Source organism: Xenia sp. Carnegie-2017, unplaced genomic scaffold, assembly GCF_021976095.1.
Source record: "Xenia sp. Carnegie-2017 unplaced genomic scaffold, XeniaSp_v1 HiC_scaffold_1, whole genome shotgun sequence".
NCBI classification, from domain to species: Eukaryota; Metazoa; Cnidaria; class Anthozoa; order Malacalcyonacea; family Xeniidae; genus Xenia; species Xenia sp. Carnegie-2017.
This window is the reverse complement of record NW_025813402.1, coordinates 4,230,257-4,241,803: the sequence shown is the minus strand read 5'-3', so window position 1 is coordinate 4,241,803 and position 11,547 is coordinate 4,230,257. Positions and strand designations below refer to the sequence as shown.

Below are 11,547 nucleotides of genomic sequence, written 5' to 3'. Positions count from 1 at the left end.
TTGGGGACAAAAATCACCCCAGAAGTTAATCAGATCATTCTTCTTATATTTTTCAGTGCGTAAATATTAGGAATGAGTGGATTTGAAGATCTTTATCTTCAAATTCTGTTGTATTACTCCAACACCCCTGCATAAGTAGAAGATTTTTAGTGACAATGAAAAATTATTTTTATATATTTACATTATTTCATTGAAAGGTTATATATAACGGGGAGCAGAATACCTTGTAAAAATGCAAGCTCATCATTTTCATTTACACATGAATCTTAAGGAAAAAAATCAATGTTAGTTCAAAATCACCAGCTTGTGATCAAGCCTATGTTATAAATTCAGTTGCTTATAACTATAATAATCTTCCTAACTATTTGTCAGATATATTTCTGTTGATTATTTTTCTGCTTTGAGTCAGGCCTATGATTACGTGCAATGCAATATTTGCATACTACGATGAGATGAATTGACCAAACAGTCAGATTGGTTTTAGTTGAGAACACTTCACGAATAAGATCAAAATAGTTGTTAGCTAGGCCATTACTAGCAAATCTGGCCTGCAAAGTTTCAGTAAAGTTTACAGCATTTTCAGTGTGTTCGTTCCTTTAGAAATCTATTGTTTTTCTCATCAAGGAACACAGATAAATTTAAATAGGATGACTATGGCTTGCACTGTCACTGTTTGCAAATTCAAACAACATACCTAGGTCTTTCTTCTGAATAGTTTTCTCTTTCCTTGAGCAGTTCTTTCATAAGCCTCTTTAGCAAGATATTCCACAAACAATTCCTACGGACGAAATGATACCATAAATATGGTATCATTTTTTGTGGTATTTTACTTTGAATGGATGTTTCAGAATTTCAGTAAGCGAACCTACCGCTGCCTTACTAATCACATGTACAGATTCTTGACTTGCTAAATGTAAATCGGGATCCAATTTCATCATATTGCGCACTCTTGTCTGTGGAAATTTTGTCAACTTGAATGCACTGATTCTTTCTTCGCTACCGTCGAATTGTGACTGGATTTCGTGATCATCTTTGTTTTCGTTTACCATTTTGTTTTTGGAGACATTCACCTTCGACCTTCGACTTGAAGCGCCAACCAGAAAGCGCCAGAGCAAAAGAGCAAAGCACCAACAATGAGTGCATCATGGTATACTGGATGATAACTTCCATAGAGAATGCCCTGTGATTGGATGAAGCCAAAGTTCTGTCAGAGATTGATTACTCCTCCCCAAAAAACAACAGGGCGAGAGCAGCAGCGTTTTTGTTTGAAGCGTGGGCGTTCTCTATAAGCGGATCTTTTACTTTTCAATTTCTTCAAGTTACAGGTTGTATATATTATAACAAAACATAAACTGCGTGCAAATCTTTTAAAAATTAAAAAATTCTATCGCATAAAGATGGCGGTATGCGTGAATAATACTGTTTAGCGTGAAAATGCCGTAAACTTTTGCCTTGCCGGCTCTGCGATGAAATGCGTGACTTTAACTGTTTGGCGTGAAAATAAAATAAACACTATAAATCGCGCAATTGCACACATTTTCACGTCAAGAATTTAATTCGCGCATTTTCACACATTTCCACGCATTTCTACACATTTTCACGCAAAGACTATAATTCACGCATTTCATGCAAAATATATAATTTGCACGTTTTTTCACATTTTCACCATGAGACTCACGCATTTTTAAACATTTTCAGGCAAAAAATATAATTTACACATATTATTCCCACTTATCTAAATCTAAATGAATTTCACATTTTTTATTTTCACCAAAGTATAATTCACAGATTTTCACACATTTTCATGGAGTATACTTCGTGTATTTTCATACATTTTCATGCCAAACACTAAACTTCGTGCATTTTCACGCATTTTATGCCAAAGAAAATAGTTCATGCATTTTCACACATTTTCATGCCAAAGACTATAGTTCACGCGTTTTCATGCCAAACGACTATAGTTCACGCGTTTTCATGCCAAACGTTTTCATATAGTTCACGCGTTTTCATATCAAAGACTACGATTCACGCATTTTATGACAAAGACTAAAGTTAACGCATTTTCATGACAAAGACTATAGTTCACGCAATTTCATGACAAAGACTATAGTTAACGCATTTACATGACAAAGACCAAAGTTAACGTATTTTTATGACAAAGACTATTTAGACTATGACAAAGACTATGACATTTTTATGACAAAGACTATTAGACTATAGTTCACACATTTTCATATCAACGACTATACTTCATGGATTTTCACACATTTTCATACCAAACGACAATAGTTCACGCGTTTTCATGCCAAACGTTTTCATATAGTTCACGCGTTTTCATATCAAAGACTACGGTTCACGCATTTTCATGACAAAGACTAAAGTTAACGCATTTACATGACAAAGACTAAAGTTAACGTATTTTTATGACAAAGACTATTTAGACTATGACAAAGACTATGACATTTTTATGACAAAGACTATTAGACTATAGTTCACACATTTTCATATCAAAGATTATACTTCATGGATTTTCACACATTTTTCATATCGACTATAGTTCACGCGTTTTCATGCCAAACGTTTTCATATAGTTCACGCGTTTTCATATCAAAGACTACGGTTCACGCATTTTCATGACAAAGACTAAAGTTAACGCATTTTCATGACAAACACTATAGTTCACGCAATTTCATGACAAAGACTATAGTTAACGCATTTACATGACAAAGACTAAAGTTAACGTATTTTTATGACAAAGACTATTTAGACTATGACAAAGACTATGACATTTTTATGACAAAGACTATTAGACTATAGTTCACACATTTTCATATCAAAGATTATACTTCATGGATTTTCACACATTTTCATATCAAAGACTACGGTTCATGCATTTTCAAACATTTTGATTCCAAAGACTATAGTTCATGCATTTTCACATATTTTCATGCCAAAGACTATAGTTCATAAATTTACACATTTTCATGACAAAGACTATAGTTCACGCACTTTTATGACAAAGACTATAGTTCACACATTTTCATGACAAAGTCTATTTTCAAGCATTTTGACATATTTCTATGCCAAAGACTATACTTCATGCATTTTGCACATTTTCATACCAAAGACTATAGTTCATGCATTTTCACACATTTTCATGGCAAAGACTATAAATCATGATTTTAACACATTTTCAAGGCAAGACAATAATTCATGCACTTTTAAGCCAAAGACTATAGTTCATGATTTTCACGCACTTTCATGCCAAAGACAATAGTTTATGATTTTCACACATTTTCATGCCAAAGAATATAGTTCACGATTTTCAGGCATTTTCATGCCAAAGACTATTGGTCGTGATTTTAACACATTTTCATGCCAAAGACTATAAATCATGATTTTCACACATTTTCATGCCAAAGACGATAGTTCATGATTTTCACACATTTTCATGCCAAAGACTATAGCTCATGATTTTCACACATTTTCATGCCTATGACTGTAATTTATGATTTTAACATATTTTCATACCAAAGACTATTGGACATGATTTTCACACATTTTCATGCCAATGACTATAGTTCATGATTTTAACACATTTTCATGCCAAAGACTATAAATCATGATTTTCACACATTTTCATGTCAAAGACTATAGTTCATGATTTTAACACATTTTTATGCCAAAGACTATAGTTCATGATTTTAACACATTTTTATGCCAAAGACTATAAATCATGATTTTCACACATTTTCATGCAAAAGACGATAGTTCATGATTTTCACACATTTTCATACCAAAGACTGTAGTATATGATTTTCATATATTTTCATGCCAAAGACTATAAATCATGATTTTTACATTTTTCATGCTTAAGTCTATAGTTCATGCATTTTAAACATTTTCATGTTAGAGACTATAGTTCATGCATTTTCAAACATTTTATGCCAAAGTCTATAGATCACGCATTTTGTGCCAAAGATTATACTTCACGCATTTTCATAGCAAAGAATATAGTTCACGCGAGTTTTGTGCCAAAGATTATACTTCACGCATTTTCATAGCAAAGAATATAGTTCATTCATTATCACGCATTTTCATGCTTAAGTCAATAGTTCATGCATTTTCAAACATTTTCATGTTAAAAACTATAGTTCATGCATTTTCACGCATTTTCATGGCAAAAATATAGCCCAAGGCATTTTCACACATTTTCATGCCAAACACTATAGTTCATGCATTTTCAATAATTTTTATGCCAAAGGCTTTTGTTCATGCATTTTTAAACATTTTCATGGCAAAGACTATAGTTCAAGCATTTTAAAACATTTTCATCTCAAAGTCTATACTTCATAAATTTTCACACATTTTCATGCCAAAGACTATAGTTCAAGCAGTTTTATACCAAAGACTATAATTCATGCTTTTTCACACATTTTTAAGCCAAAGACTTTAGTTCATGCATTTCCACCTATTTTTATGCCAAAGACTATAGTTCATGATTTTAACATATTTTCATGGCAAAGACTATAGTTTATGATTTTCACAGATTTTCATGCCAATGACTATAATTTATGATTTTCACAAACTTTTATGCCAAAGACTATAGTTCATGATTTTTACACATTTTCATGCCTAAGACTATAAATCATGATTTTCACACACTTTCATGCAAAAGACGATAGTTCATGATTTTCACACATCTTCTTGCCAAAGACTGTAGTTGATGATTTTCATACATTTTCCTGCCAAAGACACTTGGTCATGACTTTCACACATTTTCATGCCAAAGACTATAGTTAATGATTTTTACACATTTTCATGCCAAAGACTGTAGTTGATGATTTTCATATATTTTCATGCCAAAGACTACAGTTCATGATTTTAACACATTTTCATGCCAAAGACTATAAATCATGATTTTTACACATTTTCATGCCAAAGACTATAAATCATGATTTTCACACATCTTCTTGCCAAAGACTGTAGTTGATGATTTTCATACATTTTCCTGCCAAAGACTCTTGGTCATGACTTTCACACATTTTCATGCCAAAGACTATAGTTAATGATTTTTACACATTTTCATGCCAAAGACTGTAGTTGATGATTTTCATATATTTTCATGCCAAAGACTATAGTTCATGATTTTAACACATTTTCATGCCAAAGACTATAAATCATGATTTGCAGACATTTTCATGCAAAAGACGATAGTTTATGATTTTCACTCATTTTCATGCCAAAGACTGTAGTTGATGATTTTCACACATTTTCATGCAAAAGACGAGAGTTCATGATTTTAACACATTTTAATGGCAAAGACTATAAATCATGATTTTTACACATTTTTATGCCAAAGACTGTAGTTAATGATTTTCACAGATTTTCATGGCAAAGACGATAGTTCATGATTTTTAAGCATTTTCCTGCCAAAGACTCTTAGTCATGACTTTCACACATTTTCATGCCAAAGACAATAGTTCATGTATATTCATGCCAAAGCCTGTAGTTGATGATTTTCATATATTTTCATGCCAAAGACTCTTGGTCATGATTTTCACACATTTTCATGCAGAAGACGAGAGTTCATGATTTTAACACATTTTAATGAAAAAGACTATAAATCATGATTTTTACACATTTTTATGCCAAAGACTGTAGTTAATGATTTTCACAGATTTTCATGCCAAAGACGATAGTTAATGATTTTTACACATTTTCATGCCAAAGACTATAAATCATGATTTTAACACATTTTAATGGCAAAGACTGTAGTTAATGATTTTCATATATTTTCATGCCAAAGACTATAAATCATGAATTTTACATATTTTCATGCCAAAGACTATATTTCATGATTTTCACACATTTTCATGCCAAAGACTTTAGTTCATGCATTTTCAAATATTTTCATGTTAATGACTATAGTTCATGCATTTTTACGCATTTTCATAACAAAGGCTGTAGTTGATGATTTTCATACATTTTAATGCCAAAGACTATAGTTCACGATTTTAACACATTTTCATGCCAAAGACTATGGCTCATGATTTTCACACATATTCATGCCAAAGACTGTAGTTGATGATTTTCACACATTTTCATGCAAAAGACGAGAGTTCATGATTTTCAAACATTTTCATGTTAAAGACTATAGTTCATGCATTTTTACGCATTTTCATGCCAAAGGCTGTAGTTGATGATTTTCATATATTTTCATGCCAAAGACTATTGTTTATGATTTTCATACATTTTCATGCCAAAGACTATAGTTCATGATTTTAACACATTTTCATGCCAAAGACTATAGCTCATGATTTTCACACATTTTCATGCAAAAGACGATAGTTTATGATTTTCACAAATTTTCATGTCAAAGGCTATACTTCATGATTTTCACATATTCATTCCAATGACTATAATTCATGATTTTCACAAACTTTCATGCCAAAGACTATAGTTCATGATTTTAACACATTTTCATGCCAAAGACTATAAATCATGATTTTCAGACATTTTCATGCAAAAGACGATAGTTTATGATTTTCACACATTTTCATGCCAAAGACTGTAGTTGATGATTTTCACACATTTTCATGCAAAAGACGAGAGTTCATGATTTTAACACATTTTAATGGCAAAGACTATAAATCATGATTTTTACACATTTTAATGCCAAAGACTGTAGTTAATGATTTTCACAGATTTTCATGGCAAAGACGATAGTTCATGATTTTTAAACATTTTCCTGCCAAAGACTCTTAGTCATGACTTTCACACATTTTCATGCCAAAGACAAAAGTTCATGTATATTCATGCCAAAGCCTGTAGTTGATGATTTTCATATATTTTCATGCCAAAGACTATAGTTCATGATTTTAACACATTTTCATGCCAAAGACTATAAATCATGTATATTCATGCCAAAGCCTGTAATTGATGATTTTCATATATTTTCATGCCAAAGACTATAAATCATGAATTTTACACATTTTCATGCCAAAGACTATATTTCATGATTTTCACACATATTCATGCCAAAGTCTATAATCCATGATTTTCACACATTTTCATGTCAAAGGCTATACTTCATGATTTTCACACATATTCATTCCAATGACTATAATTCATGATTTTCACAAACTTTCATGCCAAAGACTATAAACCATGATTTTTACACATTTTCATGCCAAAGACTATATTTCATGATTTTCACACATTTTCATGCAAAAGACAATAGTTCACGTATATTCATGCCAAAGACTGTAGTTGATGATTTTCATATATTTTCATGCCAAAGACTATAAATCATGAATTTTACACATTTTCATGCCAAAGACTATATTTCATGATTTTCACACATTTTCATGCCAAAGACAAAAGTTCATGTATATTCATGCCAAAGCCTGTAGTTGATGATTTTCATATATTTTCATGCCAAAGACTATAGTTCATGATTTTAACACATTTTCATGCCAAAGACTATAAATCATGTATATTCATGCCAAAGCCTGTAGTTGATGATTTTCATATATTTTCATGCCAAAGACTATAAATCATGAATTTTACACATTTTCATGCCAAAGATTTTAGTTCATGCATTTTCAAACATTTTCATGTTAATGACTATAGTTCATGCATGTTTACGCATTTTCATACCAAAGGCTGTAGTTGATGATTTTCATACATTTTAATGCCAAAGACTATGGCTCATGATTTTAAATCATGATTTTCACACATTTTCATTCAAAAGACGATAGTTTATGATTTTCACACATTTTCATGGCAAAGACTATAAATCATTATTTTTACACATTTTCATGCCAAAGACTATGGCTCATGATTTTCACACATATTCATGCCAAAGACTGTAGTTGATGATTTTCACACATTTTCATGCAAAAGACGAGAGTTCATGATTTTAACACATTTTCATGGCAAAGACTATAAATCATGATTTTTACATATTTTCATGCCAAAGACTGTAGTTAATGATTTTCACAGATTTTCATTCCAAAGACGATAGTTCATGATTTTCAAACATTTTCATGTTAAACGATAGTTCATGATTTTCAAACATTTTCATGTTCATGAATTTTTACGCATTTTCATACCAAAGGCTGTAGTTGATGATTTTCATACATTTTAATGCCAAAGACTATAAATCATGATTTTTACCCAATATTCATGCCAAAGACTCTTGTTCATGACTTTCACACATTTTCATGTCAAAGGCTATCGTTCATGACTTTCACATATTTTTATGCCAAAGACAATAGTTCACATATATTCATGCCAAAGGCTGTAGTTGATGATTTTCATACACTTTCATGCCAAAGACTCTTGGTCATGACTTTCACACATTTTCATGCCAAAGACAATAGTTCATGTATATTCATGCCAAAGCCTGTAGTTGATGATTTTCATATATTTTCATGCCAAAGACTATAGTTCATGATTTTAACACATTTTCATGCCAAAGACTATAAATCATATATATTCATGCCAAAGCCTGTAGTTGATGATTTTCATATATTTTCATGCCAAAGACTATAAATCATGAATTTTACACATTTTCATGCCAAAGACTATATTTCATGATTTTCACACATTTTCATGCCAAAGACTTTAGTTCATGCATTTTCAAACATTTTCATGTTAATGACTATAGTTCATGCATTTTTACGCATTTTCATACCAAAGGCTGTAGTTGATGATTTTCATACATTTTAATGCCAAAGACTATAAATCATGATTTTTACCCAATATTCATGCCAAAGACTCTTGTTCATGACTTTCACACATTTTCATGTCAAAGGCTATCGTTCATGACTTTCACATATTTTTATGCCAAAGACAATAGTTCACATATATTCATGCCAAAGGCTGTAGTTGATGATTTTCATACACTTTCATGCCAAAGACTCTTGGTCATGACTTTCACACATTTTCATGCCAAAGACAATAGTTCATGTATATTCATGCCAAAGCCTGTAGTTGATGATTTTCATATATTTTCATGCCAAAGACTCTTGGTCATGATTTTCACACATTTTCATGCAGAAGACTATAAATCATATATATTCATGCCAAAGCCTGTAGTTGATGATTTTCATATATTTTCATGCCAAAGACTATAAATCATGAATTTTACACATTTTCATGCCAAAGACTATATTTCATGATTTTCACACATTTTCATGCCAAAGACTTTAGTTCATGCATTTTCAAACATTTTCATGTTAATGACTATAGTTCATGCATTTTTACGCATTTTCATACCAAAGGCTGTAGTTGATGATTTTCACAGATTTTCATGCAAAGACGATAGTTCATGATTTTTAAACATTTTCCTGCCAAAGACTCTTTGTCATTACTTTCACACATTTTCATGCCAAAGTCTATAGTTAATGATTTTTACACATTTTCATGCCAAAGACTGTAGTTAATGATTTTCACAGATTTTCATGCAAAGACGATAGTTCACGATTTTTAAACATTTTCCTGCCAAAGACTCTTGGTCATGATTTTCACACATTTTCATGCCAAAGACTATGGTTAATGATTTTTACACATTTTTATGCCAAAGACTGTAGTTGATGATTTTCATATATTTTCATGCCAAAGACTATAGTTCATGATTTTAACACATTTTCATGCCAAAGACTATAAATCATGATTTTTACACATTTTCATGCCAAAGACTATAGTTCATGCATTTTGAAACATTTTAATGTTAAAGACTATAGTTCATGCATTTTTACGCATTTTCATGCCAAAGGCTGTATTTGATGATTTTCATACATTTTCATGCCAAAGACAATAAATCATAATTTTTACACAATATTCATGCCAAAGACTATAGTTCATGATTTTCACACATTTTCATGCCAAAGACTTTAGTTCATGCATTTTCACACATTTTCAAGCCAAAGACTTTAGTTCATGCATTTTCACACATTTTCAAGCGAAAGACTTTAGTTCATGCATTTTCACTCGTTTTCATGCCTAAGACTTTAGTTCAAGCATTTTCAAACATTTATATGCCAAAGACTATAGTTCACGCATTTTCACACAGTTTCGTGCCAAAGACTATACTTCACGCATTTTCATGGTATTGACTCTAGTTCATGCATTTTCACGCATTTCATGCTTAAGTGTATAGTTCATGCATTTTCAAACATTTTTATGCCAAAGGCTTTTGTTCGTGGATTTTCACACATTTTGATGCTCGTGCATTTTCACACACTTAAGTTTATAGTTTATGGATTTTCAAACATTTTCATGCCAAAGACTATAAATCATGATTTTCACACATTTTCATGCAAAAGACGATAGTTTATGATTTTCACACATTTTCATGGCAAAGACTATAAATCATGATTTTTACACATTTTCATGCCAAAGACTGTAGTTAATGATTTTCACAGATTTTCATTCCAAAGACGATAGTTCATGATTTTGAAACATTTTCCTGCAAAGACTCTTGGTCATGACTTTCACACATTTTCATGCCAAAGACTATAGTTAATGATTTTTACACATTTTCATGCCAAAGACTGTAGTTGATGATTTTCATATATTTTCATGCCAAAGACTATAGTTCATGATTTTAACACATTTTCATGGCAAAGACTCAAAATCATGATTTTACACATTTTCATGCCAAAGACTATAGTTCATGCATTTTGAAACATTTTAATGTTAAAGACTATAGTTCATGCATTTTTACGCATTTTCATGCCAAAGGCTGTAGTTGATGATTTTCATACATTTGCATGCCAAAGACAATAAATCATGATTTTTACACAATATTCATGCCAAAGACGTACCAGGGCATTATAAATAGAGATAAGTGTTTGTTTGTCTGTGTATTGCTTTAATTTTCTAAGGGCGGAGATACCGGCTGCCACTTTTTTGCAAATTTTATCAGTGTTACTCCTCCAAGATAAGTGTTGGTCAATTTTTAAGCCCAAACTTTCGTACTCATAAATTCTATTTATAACGTAATTGCCAATTGCAATATGCAAATTTGAAGTAAAAACATTCTTGATCATTTGTTTCGAGCCTATGATCAAATATTTTGTCTTGGTTGAATTCAAACTAAGTTTGTTTGCTATCAACCACTTTTCAAGATTATTCAAGTCAGAGTTTACTGTCTTTTCTAGTTCAACTATCTCATTATTTGAAGCAGTTATGCTAGTATCATCAGCAAACATATCTTCAGAAGACTCGGTGTTATTAATGGATTGTTTTGTAGTGGAACTTCGTCCACACTGGAGCTTTTATCGCTAGAGCTTTTATCGCTAGAGCTTTTATTGAATGCAGTGCCAAAAATATTGCCCATGTTCAAATCCTTGCTTCAGTTGCTTGTTTAGCACAAATTGACTAATTGTAAACAATAAAGATCAAAACTAACATAAAAGAAATGCTTCGAACAATACTGAAACAAACATTTGCTTCTATCTTGTTAAATTTGTATTGAAAAAAAGCTTATAGCTTTGAGCATGCATTAATTGAGCAAGTGCCTTTAACCTCATCTTA

At 31.2% G+C, this 11,547-nt stretch overlaps 1 long non-coding RNA gene across 1 annotated transcript; it reads right to left on the bottom strand.

Moving 5' to 3' along the window:
* Nucleotides 1-25: 25 nt before the first annotated feature.
* Nucleotides 26-1,129, bottom strand: LOC124435249. The gene is made up of 4 exons (XR_006944997.1): nt 870-1,129; nt 695-778; nt 224-265; nt 26-127 (listed from the first exon to the last, which is right to left on the bottom strand). It is a non-coding gene; the product is annotated as an uncharacterized LOC124435249 (long non-coding RNA).
* Between the last annotated feature and the right edge of the window lie 10,418 nt (nt 1,130-11,547).